General features: G+C 35.3%; 1 protein-coding gene across 1 annotated transcript in view; it reads right to left on the bottom strand.

Moving 5' to 3' along the window:
• LOC126979529 (zinc finger protein 429-like) overlaps positions 1-22,238 on the bottom strand; it is a 247,894-nt gene extending 225,656 nt beyond the window's left edge. Inside the window, exon 1 of the mRNA XM_050828867.1 lies at positions 22,235-22,238. The gene's annotated coding sequence lies outside the window, so the exon portion shown is untranslated. The remainder of the gene's footprint in view (positions 1-22,234) is intronic.
• Positions 22,239-24,840: the final 2,602 nt, after the last annotated feature.

Raw genomic sequence — 24,840 nt, 5'->3', positions numbered from 1 at the left:
GACCCTAAAAAGATTATATGTAAATAAAATTTTAATTTGTATTTCAGAAATCATATTTCAGCTATTAGAAAAGAAAACCATCTAATGAATGTAAATCAACCTTTGTGTAAAATACTTATATTATTCCTTCAAAGACAGCTGTGTCACGAGAATTTACTTGAATTAAATCCTTAAAGTTAATTTACTAATCTTACTTAATCTTACCGAATCTCGTGGCAATCCTTCTGAGGCATTTTCTAATTAATTTGTGAAATTCTAGCTCTGTTTTTGTAATTGAAAATTACGTAGCACGAATGGTTTAAGAATAATGTAAATATAATATTGTTGCTGTAATACTGTTTCAGTTACTTTGTAACTTTGGCACTGTTAATATTTCTTCCTTAAAACATTTAGTGATCCTGCATAAAAAGCATAAAAATTCTGAAATAATTTAGTATCTTTTTTTTACTTACCAGTGGGAGGCTCCTTTGCATACGATGCCGGCTAGATTATGAGTACCACAACGACGCCTATGTCTTCCGTGTAACAGTAATGTGTAAACATTATTGTGTTTCGGTCTGAAGGGCGCCGTAGTTAGTGAATTTACTCGGCAAATGAGACTAAACATTTTATGTCTCAAGGTGAATTATAGTGTCGTTAAGAATTTTTCGGTTTCTCAACAATCCTGAACAGCACTGTATTGTTATGGACAGGGCGTATCAATCACCATCAGCTGAACGTCCTAATCGTCTCGTCATAAAAAAATCTTAAATTATAAAAATATGTGTGCCTTTTCTTAAGCCTCGAAATAAATTTATATAGATATTGTGATAATATACATTATTTTTGTACTTTCGTGACCAGGAAAAAGCGTATATTTCTTTTCATTTAAATTTTTCCATTTATTTTCTCTATATCTCTCATTAGTTCTCTATAATCTTAATATTTTATTTAATTTGCATAAGATTCATTTGTGATGTTTTTTTATGGAATAGGAGGAGAAACGAGCGTACGGGTCACCTGTTGTTAAGTGATCACCGCCGCCCACAATCTCTTGCAACACCAGAAGGATCACAGGAGCGTTGCCGGCCTTTAAGGAAGGTTTACGCGTTTTGTTTGAAGGTACCCATGTAGTATCGTCCCGGAAACACCGCACAAGGAAGTTCATTCCACAGCTTTGTAGCACGTGGCAGAATGCTCCTTGAAAACCGCACTGTGGAGGACCGCCACACATCCAGATGGTGGGGATGATATCCTAACTTGTGGCGTGTCGTGCGAAGGTGGAATTCGGCGGCAGGAATCAGGTTAAACAGCTCTTCTTAAAATTACTCTAGTTCAAAGATTTGCATTTCAAAATTACGTTGTCTGTTCGTATATCGGCTTAAAACGGGTCGGTGATGTTGTGATTATAGGCAGATGAGATATTATTCCATCTCAAGGGTAACATAAAGACGAGTTATCATATAAAACTACACCTTACACTATGTTGTCATGTTTATTATCACTTCTCTACATAATAATCTATATAATATATATATATCTATATATATATATATATATATATATATATATATATATATATATGTATATATATATTAGCGCAGCCACCTGCACGCACTCAAGCGCATAAGCACACGCCTGTAATACGAGCCATCTGTCTTCTAAACTCTGTACTTGAGGTAGCACCACAGTGTGATCTATTTGCCAGCTCGATGGAATGTTTGGTCAAAGAATGTAAGAAAAGATTTGAGAGTTTGGTGCCTGTAAGCTCTATAAAATAAGATAATACAAGAAAAAATATTGTTTTATGATTTCAACATCATAATGCCTTTTTGTTGAATTGTTTTAAAATAATATTTTCCGACTAAGAATTCAATCACAAAGTCGAATAATAATAGCGTGTCTATCAACTATCACATCTTCAAATAAAAAGAAATATGTATACTAAGTGCACACGATAGAAAATATACTTCTCTGTCATAGAAAAATAAACAAGTTATAAATCTTATTATACAATTTATACTACACAGAATTGAATTCCTATTTAAACAGTAGGTAGTAACTCCTTCTCGCGACAATATTGCTGCAGCAAGAAGCTGCGATGCGACTTGCGTTGACACTCTGGCTCCTTCTCATGTCTTAGTTACGTCAGTTGGTGCTGGGACTGCTGCTTCAACTGCCGAAGACAGCAAGCATCGCAAAAATGTCGGTCTCATTGAGTCTTACATCTTTGTGCCATTTGGTGTCGAGATACTTGGCCCGTGGGGATCTGGGCCCCAGAGAATGTCCAAGGTAATAATTATCTTCTCGCCTCAAAACCAAGGCCTGGCAGCTATTTCGATCAACTAATCAACCTAGCTATCCAACGTGGAAATGCTACCAGTTATCTTGGTACGCTTCCACCTAATGATAGTTTTAATTTTATGTAGTTGTATTATTGTAAATATAGTTATAAGATTTGTTTTGTTTGAATAATAAATATTATAAACAAATCTTATACCTATATTTACAATTCTATGATTAAGTGTCGACGCAAGTAGCGTCCCACACCAAAGCCCTTCCTCGTGCCCAAGCCACCAGCGTCATTCCATCAGGACGCTTGCCATCGCGGCGGGTAATACCATTTGGCTCTAAAACAGCTGGTATATTAAGAGCGGCAAATGCCCTGCGGTTGACTTCATTAATGCTGGCGTGACGACTGATACGTCCTGCCGATTTTAGGCAGGATAACCCGTGGCGTCCAAGAACATCTACCTGAACGCCACATCTACATTGATGTGGTTCATTCAGTTTTATACCTAGCCGGAGTGATACGCATATTGACAATGTCATATTGTCAAGTAGCGTTCCAATCGGCGCAGAAGGCAAGGCTTGTAACCAAAAGCCCGACTCATTTTGTGTCACGGCCAAAAGACGAGCACGCTCTGTATGTCAGTAGATGAGATCAAAAGATCATCAAAGGCTGACTTACAAAGAAGTGCATCCCATGCTTTATGACACTTTAAATCGTCTGGAAAATTTTGAATATTTGCAATATTTAGCCAAGCATTGTTAGCTTCGTTCAAATACACAATCTCTGAGTTACCTGGTACATGATTTACAATTCTAGTAACCAAAGGCTGCGCACTATGAACTGAAGATAGAAATGCTGATAAGGCCACGCCCGAAACTTAGCGAGTACCCAAACCACCAAACCGTATCGGTAAAGAGGCTTGAGACCATGCACGATCTGTAAACGCGCAATTCAAAACGGTTTCTAAAATATTTTTAAGTGAAATATCAATCACATCAAGCAAATTTGGAAATTTCCATAACGGGCTAGACCTTAAGAGGTACGTAAATTTTGGAACAAATAAACAAGACCGAATAATAGTTAAGGCCATATGAGAATTAATTTTCAATAATCTGTCCGAAACGTCATTAAATTTTTTAATGTGATCGTTTAAGATCGCTGGAATTGAAACAGGAAATAATGGAGCTCCAATAAGGTGAAGTGAATTCTTATCCAAAACTTTAATATTGGGGGCCAGACATTAAATTTATTGGTAATATCAACCCGGTCTGAAATTTGGAAATTTTCGCCGATAAAAAGCTCGCATTTCGAAAAATTTAACTCAGGGCCGATTGAGCTAAAACTTTCTATTACAACTTTCGAATCATCTAAAACAGAGTCCACTTCACCACCCAAAGTACCATCATCCAAGTACAAAACATTAAATTTTGATTAAGATTAGATTTGTTTTGTTTGAATTAATTATTTACAAAAGAAAAGATTACTTTTGACATTCATGAAAAAAGTGATTTTGATTTGATTTGTTTTACTCCGATGTCATGGTGACCATAGACTTGTAGCTGTGTATTGACTGTGTCAGTTGATATTAAAATATCTTGAGTATAGAATCTATGCTCTAATAGATACTATTCATAATATATTAAAAGGTGATGTATAAACAAATTTCAGTACGAGTATTATTAAATATTCGCTGTCCAAACCCAATATAAGAGATATAAATTCAAAAAATTAATAGGATGGATACAAATCTCTAAAATCAAAACGAACGCAATTACTAACTGTTACGTTTTATTTTCTGCTCTCAACTTAGTCCGCGTTAAACTAGGTTCAAATAAAGAGTAAAGTTTAATTAAATCTCCGAGTTAGATGCAAAGTTCAACTTTTAACAACTTTTTCGTAGTCGAATATTTTGGGATATAGAATAAATTAAGTTAACTAGAAAATTAAGCAAGTACGCTTTTAATATTACTGTATTATTTTTGCAATATATAATATTACAATTGGATTTGACCTATCTCATTTGAATTACTTAAGTAATAGATAATAATATAAGAGTTCGTAAACAAATAATAAAAAGATGACACGGAAACTCAAATCACTCAAACTCAATCAATTAATTATTTTATTAAAGAATAGTAAGAAACACTTATCAAACCTGTTTTAGTAACATTTGTTCAATGTGAAAGTGTATTTAATAGGTTGAATTCAGGAAAGCCTTTAAAGTTATTTATGGAACTAGATGCTCCTAAGAAGAAATGAGTTTTGTTTGGAAAATAGTTCGCTATAATATTATGTTGTAATGTAATAATTTTGGATGTCCTGCGAATATTCTAGTCGCTTAAATTTATGTTCGAGAGAAGATTTGGAGCGTCAGTTTTGCATTGTGCAATTTCAGTTAAGTATATAATACCTGCTGCTTTAAGACTCTCACGGAGTGGTAATTCAAATGTCGTCTCTTCCATCTTTTCTCGTAATTACTGTCATATTTTTTTTACTTATATTGAGAGAATTTTTCAAATCTGCTTTGGTTTGACACTAATCTGTTAACCGACAATGTGTTATTTGTCATTTTGGGGATAAAAGACTTGTGAATAATACTCGAGTATGCTTCTTCTTTTAATAACTTGTTTTATTATGTGGGGAATATCATGAAGTTTACACTTAATAAATTCTTAAGTTTTAGGTTTACGGGCAAAATTTGTAACGTAAAATTTTGGATCGTCCAGTTCTAATTTGTTGATGCGGCATATTTTTCAAACACATATCCTCTTGTATTAGATAACAATCACATATGTAACGAGTTTGTTTGAATATTTTCTTATCAACTGAGTGTGCATGTAAGCCATCTTTTTGTGTATGAATTACCGTGGAGACCAGAGAACCATTCCGAAAAAAGTTTCTGGAGCAGTATTGTATGATGGATTCGATCAAATGCTTTGCTATAATCTGTTAAGATATTAACAAGGTATCAATGCTAATCACTACGTATACAATACTAATATCATTACATAAAATAAAAAATTATCATTAAGAAGAAGTATACCAAGAATACTGGCAGCAAATCCACGTTGCCTAGCTAGGTTGGTTTGTTGGCGAAAAATAACTTCCAACGCTGAAGTTACCAGTTAACAGACGCGTAGTTGGCACTTTGTACGTATGAGAGAAGGACATCGACACCAATCGGCTTGAAAATGTAGGACTCACTGAGGCTAAAATATTTTTGACATTTGCTATCTTGGGCAGTTGAATCAGCAGCCCCAGCACCATTTGAAGTAGTCTGTACTTGAGAAGTAGGCAGAGTGTCAAGACGCAAGCCACGTCCAACACCAGTGCCTTTACCCATGCCGAAAGTACTAGTAGCGTGCCATAAGGATACCTAAACACCATTTAACTCTAAAATGGCTTGTCTTTAGGCTGGGGACCAAGCCTTGAGGATTCGAGCGGAGCTAGGTTATCTCTCCCATACTAGATCACCATAGTGATATTTCAGAATTAGAAGCATTTTTAATATATTACAAATAAATATAATACAATTTTATTTACAAAACTAACAAAACTATGTCATGTTAAATAGTATTGGAGTACAATTAATAAATTTTCGTACATTTTTTTTTAGATTGACTGAATAGCATGGCTCCAACTGTAAAAGTTGGGGGTAATTTCGCACTATCTATAAAAAATAGAAATGCAATGAAAAAATGAATTTTCTTCTCATGTTCTATATCTAAGATTATTTTTTTTGTAAAAATATAAGCTTTATATATACCGTTAAGAAATGGTTTCAACTATGCGCTATTTTGGCGATTTCTTGGGATAGCAACAGGGATTTGGTAACCTCATTGATGATGACTGATAGGACCTTCTGATTATAAGCAGTATAGCCCATGATATTCACGAGCACATGAAATCCTACACACCACATCGGCATTCAGGTGGTTTATTTAATTTTACCTATTCCTAGGTGGAGTGATACGCATATTGATAATGTCATAATATTATCAAGAAGCATATCAATCAGTGGAATATACAGCGCTTACCCAAATAAGCACTATTGATTTTCTGTCACATGCAAAAGATGAGCACGCTCTGTTCTGTCAGTAGATGTGTTATGATTATGATGTGAATAGATCATTTAAAGCAAATTAATAAAGAGGTGTGTCGAATGCTTTTTAACACATAAAAAAATATTGTTTATTTGCATTATTTAGCCGAGCACTCTTAATAACACAGCGTGGCTTATATTATTCACAAACAATGTTATTAGAAGTAACGAATAACAATCAGTCCTTTTCTACAAATCTTAGTCTCATCTTAGCCAGCGCAAATCTAATAATGCTTCCTTTTCCAGTTTCGTAGCTTACACAAGATTATCAGTACTTAGTAGTTCCTTAGATTCCGAGAAAAGATTTAATCTAATGTAATACTTGGAGTTGATAGAGCCTTCTGGCATAATCTTTGAAGATCTTAAATAAGATCCTTATCGCAAACAGATAGTAAAACATGTACGATGAAGTACTAAAATGTTTTACAGAGTGTTTTATTTGTCATAGTTTATTTATTTTTCGGTTGAATTATAATTATCATTAAGTGGTAATATTTAGGAGTTATTAGAGAACATACAAACATACATTCTCCTTTATATATATAGATTTTATCAATTAAATTTAATTACTTATAAATTGGTACCGTTACATCTTCGGTATATCATCGTACATCAAGTACTATCCATGCACCTCAAGAGGACTACTAGAAATCCAAGCGCTGCCAGCTACTTTCGGCCATTGGATAAGTCTACCTTGATCAAGTCAGCAGCTTCCCCAAAGTGGAAAAAATATATTTTCACATAAGACTATTAGAGCAAGAGCCAGTGAACCCCAAACCTTCATTATTTTCTAAAAGCTGTAAGTTTGTCAGCGCATACACCAAACACAGCTTAATTAGTAGCGTCATAAAACAAGATATTAATATCAATAACGGCCGCTGTCATAAATATAGATATATATACGAGTATGACGAGTATACGGGCTCGCTCCTACAGCTACCTTACATGCTTGTCTGGCAAGGGGTTGGAACTATCAAAAATGTCTGGCTGAAGAGGAAGCATCATCTTATTATTACCTAAGTATTATATATAAAAATCAGCTTTTATGTAAGTAGAATTATAATTGAACATCTCATATCAATTATAATTGAATATCATGAACATTAAGGGTATCTGGCAAGCGGTTGCCACGATGTTAATGTTAGGTAATGAATGGCGTGATTTTTAATAATATGCTGACGGTAATACGAGAAAATTTGATGAATTTAGATCGGTATTACCTTACAAAGATACCTTATTAAGATACCTTTAGTTCCGTTTATTTGCCAAAGCCACTGTTGTCCAAACTTCTTAATTTGCCATCGTTCTTGCCTGTTTTGGGAGTATGCACCGACAAGCTTTCAGCTATAATAAAATAAAGATGGTCTGGGGTTCACGGGCTCTTACATCATACCCAACTAACCGAAGTAAAGATCGATTATCATTCCGTTGAAGGCGTCACGTCGCTTGCAGTTCTCATTAATCATTTCGCTTATCTGCGCCTCTAGCAAAATTAAATTTTTGACGCTAATAACCCCCGACTTCCCGCAGCATAATTTATATATAAATTGTACACATTTAATAAATTACATTTTAGAAGCCATTAGGGAACTGAAATAATGTATAACGTGTACTTCAACCCTGCATGGCATAATCGTTAACTGATATCAGTTATCGATAGTATCTGTATATACAGAAGATATATTTATATTAGTATGTTGTTCAAAATATAACGACGACGAGTACTTTGACAAGAATTTGACTCATACTTCGCAGAGTAACTTCACCAAGTACTGTTAGTTTTATAGACAAGTACTTCAGCAAGCATTTCGCCGAGTACCTCGCGAAGTACTTCGACATATTCTACTTAAACAAGCACTACAACAAGTACTTCTACTTCAACTTCTACATCTACTTCCATTTCGACTTATACTTCGAAAAGTATTTCACCAAGCACTGTGATTGTTATTGATTAGCACGTCGACAAGTACCAAGAACTACGACAAGAACTTCAAAAAGTATTTCCACAAGTACTGAGACAAGTACTTCGACAAGTAGTTTGAGGAGTACTTCGCCAAGTATTACGCTGAGTACTTCGCCAAGTTATTCTCCGAGTACTTCGCTATTGTTATACCCAATACTTTGTCAAGTACTTCGCAAAGTCTTGAACAAGTACTTCGAAAGTCTTTGACAAGTATTTCACAACATACTTCGCAGAGTACATCGACGTGCAAGTGCAAGTGCAAGTGCAAGTGCAAGTGCAAGTGCAAGTGCAAGTGCAAGTGCAAGTGCAAGTGCAAGTGCAAGTGCAAGTGCAAGTGCAAGTGCAAGTGCAAGTGCAAGTGCAAGTGCAAGTGCAAGTGCAAGTGCAAGTGCAAGTGCAAGTGCAAGTGAAAGTGCAAGTGCATGTGCATGTGCAATCGCAGCAATAGTGACAACAGTGACAACTGTGACATCTGTAACAACTGTGACAAATGTGACAACTGCGACAACTGTGACAACAGTGACAACTTTGACAACTGTGACAAAAGTGACAAGTGTGACAACTGTGACAACTGCGACAATAGTGACAACTGTGACAACAGTGACAACTGTGACAACTGTGACACCTGTGACAACTGTGACAACTGTGACAACTGTGACAACTGAGACAACTGTGACAACTGTGACATCTGTGACAACTGTGACAACTGTGACAACTGTGATGTTTGTGACAACTGTGACAACAGTGACAACTGGGACAACTGTAACAAATGTGACAAGTGCGACAACTGTGACACCAGTGACAACTGCGACAACTGTGACAACTGTTACAACTGTGACAATCGTGACATCTGTGACAACTGTGACAACTGTAATATCTGTGACATCTGTGACAACTGTGACAACTGTGTAACTGTGACATCTGTGACAACTGTCACAACTGTGACAACTGTGACAACTGTGACAACTGTGACAACTGTGACAACTGTGACAACTGTGACATCTGTGACAACTGTGACAACTGGGACAATTGTGACTATGACTGTGATAATTATATTACTTTATTTATTACATTCATATATATACATACATAAAATATTCACCATTTTCCAGGAAATACAACCGCCACACATAATAGTAATTAATATACATATAGAATATTAACATAAGAAGGCATGCGTGGTTCGTCAACCGCTAAGTAACTACTAGCTTAGTTTCTACGAACTACGAACAGCCAATCAGGAACAAGCTCCTATTGGCTGTATTGACTTTAAAATACATATAAGCTACTTTTTAGTTTTAAGATGTCAAAACATAACTCTTTTTACTCTGAATTATTAACATTAGGTTTTATAAAATGTTATTTAGTACTTTATTATTATTGAATAATAACATAATAGCTTAATAATCTAACAAGCGCAATAATTGTAGTGCCGCTCGGAAGTTTTGGGTTTCTCAAGACTCCTGAGCGGCACTGCATTGTAATGGGTAGGGCGCATCAATCAGCTGAACGTCCTGCTCGGCTCGTCCCTTATTCCCATAAAAAAATAATGTATCAATACAAAATTGAGTCAGTATACGTCATAAAATTACTAAAGACCTTCTGAAGTATCAAATGTCAAAAATGTAGATGCAAGTGTTTTGTTAGTGATAAAACCGGTGGAATCTGCTATATTTCTTGGAATTACTCTGAATTCCAAATTACAATATCGAAGGATTGGCGAACAGACTTAGTTCTGCAGCATACGCGGCTAAAAAGTTTAAATAATTAACTGACACTAGATACGGCACGACTAGTATATGTTAATTATTTCCATAGTATTATGTGCTATGGTATATTGCTATGGGGCAACCGTTTGAACGCTTGCATAGAGACATTGCTTCATTTTATGTAGAAGACCTGCAAGAAGAATAAAGATACGCTCTCCACTCAACCAAATGGTGATGATGATAGGAAGGGCGCTGGTATGTGATGCGATTTGCATCGACATTTTGACTCCTTCTCATGTCCAAGTTACGTCAGTTGGTGCTAGAACCGCTGCTTCGACTACCGAAGACAGCAAACGTCGCAAATATGTCGATCTCAGTGAGTCTTACATCTTTGTGCCGTTTGGTGTCGAGACATTTGGCCCGTGGGGCACAGAGTCGCGGAGAATGTACAAAGTACTATCTATGCGCCTCAGTAGGGCTAGTGGAAACCCAAGCGCTGGCAGCCATTTTGGTCAATGAATCAACCTAGCTATCCAACGCGGAAATGCTGCCAGTATTCTTAGTACACTCCCCGTAATGATCTATTTTATTAAATATAATCTTAGTATTGTAAATATAGCTATAAGATTTGTTTTGCTTGAATAAACATATAACGCTAACATGCTACATAATAAAACACATTAGTTATTAACCATTGTCAATAACCTCTTTGCTATTTATATCGAAAGGCAAAGGTTTATCTATACAGCCGTACATAAGATACCCCGCCATGAATGAGCCGTTCAAATGGAAACTCATTCCATCTCAATGCATTTTCTCGCTCTAACACACGCTTTGAGCTTATTTTACACTTTACAAATATCGTCCATGTGTATCTCAATGTGATTTGAATATTTGTGTGCAAATATTTCTCTCAAATATATTATTTAAATTATAAGACGACTTGTAATTATAATTAGGGGAATAGACGACAAACTTAATAGTTACTCTGAAGCAACTTTTGCTCATATATGGAAACTGTCATAATAAAAACTCACTTGGAATCCTACAGTTGAACCTCTTTTATAAAAAACCAATACTACTACATAAATCTTTAAATATAAAAATTTCGAATCACGTTGCTTGTCTGCGATGAACTCCTAAACTACAAAAAGGGGAGTGACTATTTTCGGGCGCAGATGTTACGGAAAAAATATAGCGTAAAAAAATCTTTATTTTCTAATGAACAAAAAAAAAAAAAATTACAGTAGCTTAGTAATAAAAATAAAATTGCAATGTGTGCTTTTTGTTGGAATCGTGCAATTTATAAGATAAAATGTCTGAAAAGACAATTGGTTAGTATATGGTAAAACTTTAATTCAAGCCAAAGTAACAGCAGTTGGCGTTTCTTATTGTCATTCGCTCTGTGTTTATATTCAAGTGAATGTGTCTTTTTATTGCATTTTTCGTAGGTCACGGAATAAATTTAAATTTAGTGAAAAGATATTTCGAGTGTAAAAGGCTGTATACAAATAAATATTTACATTTCATAACTTACCTGTAACTGACTCTTTCTCAGTTTTCATTGAATGCATTGCGTATTATAATTATAATACCACTCTACCAATGTGAAATTTTAGCTGAACATTTACAAATGATATATCTTAACGCAATTCGTGTATTTTAAATCTCTTCTATGTGAGTAGCATTAGTTAGTCTCAGCAATTTGTTATGTTTTTAAAGTGATAACCCTCAACTCTAGGATTAATACACAAAAAAAATTTGAAAAAAAAATATAATTATGAACGATGCCGGACTCGAACCCATGTCCTCTCGCGTTCCGTGCGAGTACTGTGCTAACCGTTCGAGTGACGTATCATCATAAAATCTTGTATGCTTTGTTGAACTCTCGGGTTGAGGTCGTGGGTTCAGGTCCCACATCGTTCAAAAAATTTTGTTTTGCAAATTTTATCTGAGTATTAGTTAGCTTAAACATTATTCGAATTGATACATGCCTGAGTAATTTTAGCTCATTAATATAAAAGTAAAATTAGCGCAATCCGAAAAAAACTTATATTCTTATGTGGTGTAAAGTCACCAATTTTTGCATGTATTGCATTGCCACATTCTGCAATACTAGAGATGCCATGTACTGGCCAGGCAGGTTTCCCTCGGGAAATCAACGACCAAGTACAGGAAGAAACTTGAAGCTCTGTCAAATCTTTTCTTGAGAAAGCCTTTTCCGGTAAAAACTTTGTACAATTTAACCCCAGAAGACTAGCTAGGACGCTGGCTAGATTATACCTACCTCAACGGTGCATATTTCTGCCGAGAAGCAGTAATGTATAAGCATGACTATGAGAACTGAGTGTCCGAAGGGCGCCGTAGCTAGTATAGTAGTTATTCTGAAATTACTGGGCAAATGAGACTTGACATCTTATGTCTCAAGGTGACGAGCGCAGTTGTATTGCCGCGCACAATTTTTGAGTTTTTCAAGAATCCTGAGTGGCACTGCATTGTACTCGGTACGGCGTATCAATAACCATCAGCTGAACGACCTGCTCGTCTCGAACCTTATTTTCATAAAAAATAATGTGCTTACTGCAGCAAAAACCCCCCATTTCTCGCATAGCTGCTCTTCGAGAACATTATCCTTAATGACTCGCCTAGTATTAACAATTTCACAGTCATTTAGAAAGAAAAGCCAAATTGAGTTCGAATTGAGTGACAAGCTAGCATATTTATAAGGCGCAAGACTGGCAACTTATGAAGATGACGCTCTCAATAACCTATCAGCTCGATCTTTTTAATCATGTGTACTGCGGCTCTAATCGTAAGAGACTCGTCCACTGCGGTGTTGCGTTGAGACGTCACTTTGTTATACGGCTTCTATCGCATTTATCACGAGGAGTGTTTCATAGAGTTGTCTAACTTGATTCCTGTTCCAACCAACCAAAGCTCTACTTCTTTACCACATGCCATATTAAATATCATCTTCATACTCACCAGTGGGAGGCTCCTTTGCACCGAATGCCGGCTAGATTATGGGTAACGCAACGGCGCCTATTTCTTCCGTTAAGCAGTAATGTGTTTACATTACTTTGTTTCGGTCTGAAGAGCGCCGTAGCTAGTGAAATTACTGGGCAAATGAAACTTGACAACCTACGTCTCCACGTGACGAGCGCAGTTGTAGTGCCGCTCAGAATTGTTGGGTTTTTCAATAATCGTGAGAAGCACTGCATTGTAACGGGCAGGGCGTATCAATTACCAACAGATGAACGTCCTGCTCGTCTCGTCCCTTATTTTCATAAAAAATACTCTAGAACTCTGGCGTCCTTTACAATGCCCTTTTCAAGCAATTTCTTCTGAAGTTCCTTTGGATGTTTATCCCAATAGGTACGACATGGTACCTTCAAATATAATATATATCTTCGAAAATAAATTCAGATAACAGATTTTTATATAGACGTTGGTGTAGAAGTCTTTGAAAATATTAATTTGTCAGTTTATAAAAACTTTTTAAGTATCCGACGTAAGTTAGTAGAGAAATTGTATATTTTTACCAAAAGTTTTTTTGCATTTTATTAAACAGAGCGCAAAAAGAATGCTGGGAGAATTTCTTGTGCCACTTTTTCTCTCTCAGAGCGCCATTAGTTTCCGAAGCAGTGGTAGTGTTAGAAGTGACATCAAAAATAATTCGCAAGGAATCAATTTTGAGAAAATAAATGCCTTTTGTGCCTTTTAAGAGGAGCTCACTTCATTAAACAGTAAAAACTAGCTGTCATGTCTAATCATATTGTATGGACTTAATAGGGCTATGAAACTTCAGCCTTCCGAGATTTTTTTTCTCATAATATAAAATAATATTTTGAAATTATAATATTGGATATAATTTGTAAAGCTGGAGAATATTGTAGGGATCAGAACGTGTAAGTGATATTTATATAAGCCGAGATGGGATCAAATGAGAATGTTGTATGAGGGTTTTTTACGCACGAATTAATTCTGGGATATTGACGTTTCAATATTGAAAATATTAAATATTACTCAGGAAAGTAATTTCTTACGCAAAGCGAATGCTTCGAGTATGGAGTTCATGTTATAGAAGAGGTTTTAACAGAAGTAAAACATTCATTGATACTTTCTTTAGCTACATGGCTTATATGAAGGTTTTGTAATTTTTAAGCCAGACAAATTTGCTATAGCTTTTTACATGTTCTTTATATTATACTTAAATACTTTAATATATTTTTTATTGTTAACTTAAACTTAGAAACTCCTTTTTCCCTATCTTCCTTTATGTAGTAGAAACGTGAAAAATCTTGGGCCGAGATATAGTATTGAGGAGAATATTGAGAAAACCTTGGACGGTGAAACGCACCAATACAGCGATCCTGAACCAGCTGCACACCATGTGCAGACAACGTATTCTTTAAAATTTTCGCCACGCAATGTGCAGAGGCAACGAAAGTTTGGTAAAAATAATTGGACGTAATTCCGGAAAAATATTCCAAAATACAATCATGTCGAAATTGAGTTAAGAACACAAATATGGTCACGTGATTTATATTAACTGACTGACGAAAAATGGCAACCCTACTGTCACTCTTTAAACTACATCATGACTTAGTAGCCAGACCCACAATTATGGAATACACAAACATTTATTAAACTTTAATCAAGATTTCCGTAAAACGTGATGCTTGTGCCTTGGAACGTTTTTCATGAACTACGTCCAATTTTAGTTGGAAATACGAATAAAAAGATAGCGCGGTCGTTCTCCAACAAGATAGGCTGACCAAAATAAAGAGGCTCGTCATCCAAATTCTCCAAGATTTTAAGAGACGCGCTGTACAGTATCCGGTGGTGGCAGATCATCCGCTCCAAATGTAGCCATAATACTGGCCACGATCGTCAGACATTAAGGATCGACCCCAGAGAGAGTATAAGATTTTTATAAGGCACATATTACTGTAAATTTCACAATACGTCATTTTTCAGAGAAAGATGAAGTTATGAATCAATCCTAGAAATAAATCATTTAGAATGATTTATTTCTTGTTTAAAAGAAAAGCTAATCTCATAGGAGTGATCCATTTTTAACAGTGAGGAATTAAGTTGACATTTAAAAAATCCAGTACTGAAATCAAAGAAACTGCCGCTTAGGCATAATATAAATAAAGGTATAGGTAATAAGGTATATTAAAAATATCAACTATCCCGTCACTTACTATCATGAATTGCTCAAAGGACTAAATTTCGCTATAGACCAAACTAAACTATATTATGAATAAATTATTTTATATTTTTTCAAGGTGTTTTTTAGGTTTTTTTTTAAACAAGTATTAATTAATTTCAGACATCAAAGGATAAGCGTTTTCACTTAACATTTAATGCTAACCCCAGCAGTCAGAAAACATTGCGAGCAATGAATCCAGCACATTTAAAAAAAAACTAGACTTAGATGAAATGAAATATCTTTATTCATTTAGGTACAATTTCCATCGGTCCAAGAGATAACTGACAAGAAAATCAGCATGTTTTGTCCTCTCTTTACACTTTTCATACTATCCCTACATTTTTAGTATCTATATATAAGCCTGAACTTTATAATACGTTTTCATAAAAATTTCGTTAATATGAAGCTTAAATTTATATAACATAAGTTCAGTAACATGTTGTGGGAGTTTATTATATATTTGTATACATTTCCCCATGAATGAGTGACCAGTCTTATGAAGTCTGATAGTTGGAACAGCAAGTCTATTTCTTCTTCTATGTGTTAATATTGTGAAAATAACTAATATTCAAAAATGTGTCTAGATTTTTATGAACGTAGGTTCATGATGTTGTCAACATCATATTATGGGAAGCAACTGTCAAACTATTGATTCCATTTAATTAATCTCCTAGCGATCACGAATTTTTAATTTATAAATTGCGAAAACTGAGAATTACATAATATTCTCCTCGTATACGTAAAACGTGGCGAGCTTCAAGAGAAAATGTCAAATTGAGCCACAAATACATTCTGTAAGGCTGCATCCCAGCGAAGCAATTTCCTGAAGCTTATCTATGTGCAGCTGTTTATATTTCGATAGCTTTCAAAATGTTTGATTCATAATGTTAGGGTTTGCTGATGCTAATTTCCTGATCCCAGTTAGTAAGTATTTTTAAAATTAGTGATAAAAATAAGGTTACTTAATAAACGCAATATCACATAGAATAAATTATGAATGTCAAATCACAAATTTAAATTAAATTATAAATTTGTTATGTTTTTAAAGTGATCACTTCTGGGATTAATACACAAATAAAGTTTGAAAACAAAATTTTATGAACGATACGACTCGAACCCACGGCCTCTCGCGTTCCGTGCGAGTGCTCTCCCAACTGACCTAACCGTTCGAGTGACGTTCGAGTGTCATCAATTCTTGTGTGCTTTGAAGTCAAAATCTGAGGGTCGACCTCAGGTTTTGGCTTCACCTACAGGATCTACTTTACTTTGATAACCTGCTCAACCCCAATAATTTTTGCATATTAGGAAATTGACTTGAGATATCGCTCTTGTAAATCTAAACAATTTGTAATGTTTCTAAAGTGATAACCCTCACTTCTAGGATTAATACACTAATAAAAATTTTACGAACGATGCGGGACTCGAACGGTTAGCTCACTTAGGAGAGCACTGGCACGGAACGCGATAGGTCGTGGGTTCGAGTCCCACATCGTTCATAAAATTTTGTTTTCAAATTTTATGTGTAAATGAAAAATTTTGACAACAACTGAAAATAATTTACTTCGATGTAACGTTGTAAATTTCGGAAAGCTCTAAATTTCAGTTGATGGCAAATATGAAATTTGCAACGCTTCGGCAGCAAGGTCTTAGTAGGTCACTTGATCATATTAACCTCATTCGCTCACTCAGACACTAGATAGAAAGAGGTCAGTCATAATATCGAGTCTTTACAATGTTTTACAAAATCTGAGAGTTATCAGATTGTATTGGATCAAATTCTAACTTTACTAGATATTATAATCCCTGAGAATTTTGAATTTGATCACATAATTTACACAAATCCTTTGCTGTAGAAAACTAGAGAAACGGACTTGATAAGCTCTATGAAAATATTTTGTAATGCTAAAAATTTTACCCTGTAAACAACTGTCCAAATCGCGGAAGAAGTGGTAGTCGATTGGGACAAGGTCTGGCCAGAGAGATGTAGTCCTGTGGACTTAAAACGGTTTCCCTAGTCATGTTGGGTTTTGTGGTTATCACGGAACGACGGTTAAGATCGGTTTTTAATGGAAAAGGAGGACAAACGAGCGTACGAGTCACCTGGTATTAAGGGATTACCGCAGCCTACATTCTCTTGCAACACCAGAGGATTCATAGGAGCGTTACCAGCCTTTAAGGATAGTGTACGCGCTCTTTTTATGGCCAGAGAGCCTCTAGATGTAGTTCTGTGGACTTAAAACGGTTTCTCTAGTCGTGTTGGGTTTTGTGGTTATCACGGAGCGAAGGTGAAGATCAGTTGACAAGTCGGGGCTTTCTCACTGCAAATTTCACCATTATTAGTTCAGTACAACACATTGTAGTTATTGCTTGATCAGATCTGGGCACGCTGTAGTATTTTTTTTATGACAATAAGGGACGAGACGAGCAGGACGTTCAACTGTTGGTAATTGATATACCCTGTTCAATACAATGCAGTGTCGCTCAGGATTTTTGAATAATCCAAAAATTCTGAGCGGCACTACAATTGCGCTCGTCACCTTGTGACATAAGATGTTAAGTCTCATTTGCTCAGTAATTTCCCTAAATAATGCCTTCATTTCTGTGCCGGTTTAATATTGTTCAGGAGTATGTATTTGTAAACCTTTTTTTATGTTACCAATTAGATGCAAATGGGTAATAACATCAACTCATATTGTAACTTATTCTTTAGTAGTTTGATACGAATCTACCATCGCAATCTATACATAATTATTGAATTAAGTCGCTGGTTTTCCACAAGGTATATTCCTCAATTTGAAGTTTTTTCTCTCTTACTTTCTATAAAAGAAATCGAAATCAACCAGTTCGTCCAAACGGCAATAACATACTGAAAACCTTCTTATAATTTTACCGCTTTTATTTTTATTTATTTATTTAAATTGCTTTACATGCGTCTTAGTTACTAAACAAAATTATCAGATGGACCTCCTAAGGCATAGCAATGAACATCAGAGGGGAAGACATTAAATGTTTTTCCTCTAACTATTCATTGAATAGAAACTTTTTTCCAAAAGTAACTTTTGCAAGGAGCTTATGAATTTTTTATTATTGGTTTCGGCTTGTAAATGTTCCGGTAACCTATTATAAATTTTAACTGACATTGGGTAGGTACCGGAATTGTGTAATGTTAATTTAGGTTTATTTTGCAAAATATTATTTTTATAGCGAGGTATGTTGTGCTGGAGCACGTCTATGACTTTTTTCTTTTTCGATTTCTTATAAAAGAGCATATTTCGAGTATATATGTGTACGGCATTGTGAGGATATTTAATCATACATTTTTTCTGTAAAATAAAGAGTTCGTGTGCATTTACGCTGTTGCCCCACAGTATGACGCCGTAGTTTAGCCACGCTTGTGCGTAGGCGTCGTAGGCTGTCGCTGCCGTTTTTAAACTTGTTGATTTTACTAGTTCTCTTTAAAGCGTTTATAAAATAATAAATTTAACTTGTGTTTTTGAATATGTGATTTGAAATTAAATTAAAAAATCAATATTAATTTTTATCACATTCTAATGTTGTTTTAATAAGTGTAAAATTTATGTCTAGCGATTTTTTTTCTCTTGGTCTGAATTGTATTATTTTAGTTTTACTGAAATTGATCTGTGAATTATGACGTGAATATTGGACGTCAGCACAATCCGGCCAGACTCGTCCGGGTTAATTACCACACTCGCACAGAATACCGGCGTGAAGTAGCGGCCTAGTGCCGCTATGTTTCGTATAGGTTAGTGTCGTGGACCGGAGGCCATTTCCTCCCCCCCCCCTTCCCCTTCCCCAACAAAGATTATGGAAGTGGTCCCTAAAGAGATAGTACCCCAGGAGGGTACCGGCTCTACCAGAGTCGGAGAATCCCTCCCCGAGCACTCTAGCTCGGGCTGCCCTTCGTATTCTGGGGAGGGCACAGTACTGCGCATGAATTCCTGCCGCCGAATACCACCTTTGCACGATACGCCACAAGTTAGGATATCATCCTCACCATCTGGATCTGTGGCGGTCCTCCACAGTGCGGTTTAAAAGGAGCTTTCTTGCACGTACTACAAAGCTGTGGAATGAACTTCCTTTTGCGGTGTTTCCGGGACGATATGACATGGGTACCTTCAAAAAAAGCGCGTACACCTTCCTTAAAGGCCAGCAGTGCTCCTGTGATTCCTCTGGTGTTACAAGAAAGTGTGGGCGGCGGTGACTTAACAACAGGTAACCCGTATTCTCGTTTGTCATACTATTCCATAAAAAAAAAGATCACTGAGCCACCCTTTCTTTGCTTATAATTGTTTCAATTTTTTAAGTTTGCTACTATTTCAACAAACACAACGGATAAATCTTCTGCAAACATCACACATTGTACATCAATAACTTTTGGAAGGTCATTGATGTAAATAAGAAAGAGGACACATCCTGAGGAATTAAGTCCCGCACCTGCTGGGCCCTCGACTTAATACGCGTAAGAGTTTTTGAGCTTTCATCTACATAATCTATTTGGACGTACTGTGAACGATTGCTGAGAAAGGAAGCAAACCATTTATTAGCTTCACCACGGATACCAATGTCATACAGCTTGTCTAGAGGAATGTTGAGTTTTATTGTTTAATATGCTTTTTTCATATCAAATAAAATCTGGAATGCGTATTTTTAATTATTTTATATATTCAATACTTCATTTATATATTTATACAATGCCAGAGTTGTCGAGCAGTTTTTTTTAGCCATTTTGGGCGTCATCGAAAATATTGTATGTTTGGCAAAAATATAAGTTAATATTTCAGATATCATGTGAAAGTATTAAATGCTTTGGCTTTTAAATCATAGATGCTTATTTAACTCTATATTATTCAGAAAACTAATATAACTACGGCGGCAGCATAAAAAAATATCTTTAGTAAATTTATAATAACTGAGAACGCTTAGAGTATCAAAATCGTGCAGTCCAAAATTGTATCAATTACTCCATCAAAATTTCGACGCTAGCCAAACCTTGTCCTTATCCAAAATCAATTTAAACCAAATTTAAACTATCAAAATCAACACTTAAGTAACAAATCCACATCTAATCTAAGGCAACAACTAAAACGCAATTTAACTTTACGAATACAACAGCTTTACCACCATTCCTGCTCAAAGTGTGAATAGTTGATAAGTTTTAATTGAAATTGGCTGTGCGCTTTACATGCGATATTTGAACACCTGAGATTGTGTTGAAAAATTTTTACTGGTAATTAATATATTGTTTCAAAAACCTGTTTATGGGCTAATACAATAAAATTTGGGCAACACTTTATAATATAATATAAGGTACATTCTTTTCTGATCTTATATTTCTAAATGAATTATTATTATTACTTGATAAACGTTAGTAATGCGAAAATTAAGTAATTTTTGAAGGATTAAAATACGTATAACTTTAGCTAGGTTAGCTACGGAAAATATAATATGAATCCCCAAAAACATATTATAATATAAGGATTATGTTGTAGAAATTTTCTTGAAATTGATTTAAATAAATTTTAATATAAAAGATTTGAATCTAATTCGAAGCCAACAGATATGTTTGAAGCGTTTGAGCAAAAAGCACAAAATAATTTCCATGTTTCACGTCTGCCAAGTACCAGAAATATACTTGCATTGTTAGTGACGATATCAAACAAGATGATACAGAATGCTAGTCAATGTAATTTTTGAAAATCCAGACACAATAATAAATTGTATTGTTACCATGAAAGTATTTCTTTCATCTCTGGTCTGGTGCGTCCTATTTCAGCGCGAACTGCGTGATTCGCAGAGGAATTGTCGGAGTACCCTGAAAATGGATCGATCATTCCCTGTTTAGGCGAACCGAAGTGCTTGCGACGCATTGTGTGTCTTATAATGCAGGAGTTTGCAAAAGAGCTGTTAGTCCCGATCCCTACCACAAAATTGCGCCATAGCACTTCGGTGGCAGAAGCATCCACCAATGGGAAGCTGCTTTGCACAGGATGCCGGCTAGATTATGGGTATTACAACAGCGACTTTTTCTGCCTTGAAGCAGTAATGTGTAAGCATTACTGTGTTTCGGTCTGAAGGGCACCGTAGCTTGTGAAATTACTGGGCAAATGAGACTTGACATCTTATATCTGAAAGTCAGTGGAACTGCTTTGTAATGAGCAGGGCGTATCAATTACCATCAGCTGAATATCCTGCTCGTCTCGTCCCTTATTTTAAATTGACTTCAAAAAAGGAGGAGGTTCTCAATTTGTCGATATTTCTTTTTATGTTTGTTACCTTAATACTTTCGAATGGGTGAACCGATTTTGATCATCCATTAGAAAACCATAAAAGTTTTTAATTTGCTATACATACGTATAGCAAAGTGGACGATAAATTTAAGAACTCAATATCGCGATCTCGCTGATTCTCGTTTTATTGGAAAGGATATATCAAAGATAGAACTCACGATATTCAGCCGAATCATTTTTATGGTGTCCGGATATTTAAGTCATTTAACACTAAAAAGTATGAAGATAATTGCGTGTTTTAATACAATCTTATTAATTTATCCAATTCTAGTTACGATTATTGTAATTTTGGAGTCGGTGTCATCCAAGATAACTTATCTTGTAACTACATATATAGTTATAGATAAGATGTGCTTGAGTTGTGAGGAGGCGAGAGGCGAGAGGCGAGAGCGAAATGCGAAACGGTGCTTCCCGAAAAGGCAATGATACTAATCTTACAGAATAAAGCAGGACTATAAATATTGCTTGTAAATATTTACGCTTACCAATAGATAATGTTGAATTATCAGTTAGTTTGTCTGGGCTTATATTATTTCTGTACTTAGCCTCTGCATTAGGCTATTGTGCATGCCAGTTGATCTTAGTCAAACCAGCCCCGTCCCCGCCCTAGAAAGTTAACAGCCTTTTCAGACTTGTTGTAGAAACCAGGAAGTGATGGTAGAGATCGGAAGAATTGTGTCCATTGTTCGGTCACAGTCCTTGTACTTAGTCAGCACGTGTCGTGGTGTTTCTTCTTTTTCCCTCCATCATCATCCGGAAGACGTCCACTGCTGGACAAAGGCCTCCCTCAAATGATTCACGACGAATCCCGGTAGGTGCAGTCATTTATATAATGAATATGAATGTTTGTTTGCTAGTCATGGTTTATATTATGTATTTATGTATGTTTAAGTATATATATTTTATTATTATATATTTGTCTCGTACCCATAGCACAGACTACACCTAGTTTGGAGCAAGATAATTTTTGTGTATCAATATTATAATAAAAAATAAAAATAAAATGTTTGTAGTGTTGTACCAGAATAGCACCACTCCATCTCCTCCCGTGGGTGTCGTAAGAGGCGACTAAGGGATCCAAAGAAAGGAGGTTGGGAAGCAGCATCTTTCCAAGAGACCATGAACTGCGCCAACCCACCTGCCAAGTGTCATCAAGATCATGGCAATGGCAACTCCCCAAAAAAAACATATTTTCAAATAATTTTTAGTTGAATTATTCATCTCGACAACTTCCAAAAAACGTCCGCATCAAATTATGTAAATCTGAATACGAAATAACCTTAAAACAAAATTTCTGTTATATGTACGTGACCAGTAATTTATATTAATAAAATCAGAAATAGTAAGATCTGAATGCCAAGTACAATTCTAATCATATTCTTACAATTCAAGAAAGGCATTTTAAGGATAATTATTTTAACTATATAAGAAGCCTAAATTTAAAAAAATAAGTAATTTTATCTATGTCTTTTACATTTACCAGTGGAAGGCTTACACAATAATATATACAGGCTATTAAGAAAAATTAAGGCTACAGCTCTCAGCTAGTCTTTGTCATAGATTTTGTGTAGTAATTCAGAATACAAAAGCGACTCCAAACTGCTTTACATGCGCTGGGGTACCAGTTTGTGGATACGTAAATACAATGGTCTACAAAGATATAGATGTATGAGTAAATAAAATTTGAAAACAAAATTTTATAACCGATGCGGGACTCGAACCTACGACCTCTATATGCTCTCTCTAGGCATTCCGTGCCTATTATAACAAATTATTTAAATCATTAATTGTTAACAAGAGAGACATCTCAAGTCAATTTCCTAATATGCAAATATTGGGGTTGAGCAGGTTATCAACTGTAAAGGGGATCCTGTAGATGAAGCCACAACCTGACAGTTGAACAAAGCATATAAGATTTTATGACGATACGTCACTCGAACGGCTAGCTCAGTTGGCAGAGCATGGGCACGGAACTCCAGAGGTTGTGGGTCCCGCATCGTTAATAAAATTTCGTTTTTAAATTTTATTTATGTGTTCATCCTAAAAGTTAGGGTTATCACTTTAAAAACATAACAAGTTGTTAAGATGTATGAGTGTTTGCTCACTGTGAATGTTTTGTAATGACTAACTCCATACGATCGAACGAATCTTTCCTGGCTCAGAACATTACTAAGTCCTCTCTTGTACGCTTTTCCAGTGACTAAGCTCATGGATTTAATAAAGTTATTTCAGAAAGCTAATACGACGGAAGGGTTTTATCAAAGGTTGGGACTTTGATCCTTTTTATACAATTGTTCAAATTGTATTATTTAATATTCATTTTTATGTAAAACAAGTCGAGTGCCGCCCACAAAATCGTGAAAAAATTGTAGTATACAATATCTATTCTAATAAATGGAGAGCCGTTTTTGCTTCGTTTATACTGCAAAACCCTTTTTTATATGAAAATAAGCGCCCTGCCCATTACGCTCAGGATTATTGAAAACCCCAAAAATTCTGAGCGGCACTTCCAACTGCGTTCGTCACCTTGAGACATAAGATGTTAAGTCTCATCTGCCCAGTAATTTCAATAGATACGGCGCCCTTCACACCGAAAAAGTAATGCTTACATTACTGCTTTACAGCAGAAATAGGCGTCTTTGTGGTACCCATAATCTAGCCGGTATCTTGTGCAAAAGAGCCTCTCAATTGTAAATCCCTCCTACTGAATCCATCGGAATAATACTTGTAACATACAGCGTGTTTTGGAAAAGGATTTAGTTTATGTTTGTTGGTGATTGCTTATCCGGAACTTTTTTTTTCACTTAGAAAATCTATATATTCGAAATGGAGTCAAAAACATTTCAATATTTTTTTTTATTTATTAACATATATCAACTTACATTTAAATTACATTTATTTACTCGCCAGACGTTATGTTTATCGGCGAGATGCGCTCATTAATTTTATAAATAACCTACTAATAACCTAATCATATACAAACATGACATAAAATGGTTCTAAAATTAATGTATAACAATGCAAGCTGCGAATAACTATATTATTATGACATATTATACTTATTACCTAATATTGTCTAATAATACATTCTTAAGCTTTTTCTTAAGTAATCCAATTTTTATCTTGGGGGATCTGTCTTAATATGTCTATATTATTAAATACATAGGGTACCATATATCTATCTGTACGTTTACCGTAATAATTTGATATTTTATTATTAATTAACTTTTGTTTCCTAACCCTTCTATTAATATATTTATTATGCAGA

Source organism: Leptidea sinapis, chromosome 3 (genome assembly GCF_905404315.1).
Source record: "Leptidea sinapis chromosome 3, ilLepSina1.1, whole genome shotgun sequence".
Lineage (NCBI taxonomy): Eukaryota > Metazoa > Arthropoda > Insecta > Lepidoptera > Pieridae > Leptidea > Leptidea sinapis.
Note: the sequence above shows the minus strand (reverse complement) of the source record. Positions and strands in the feature narration are given on the sequence as shown.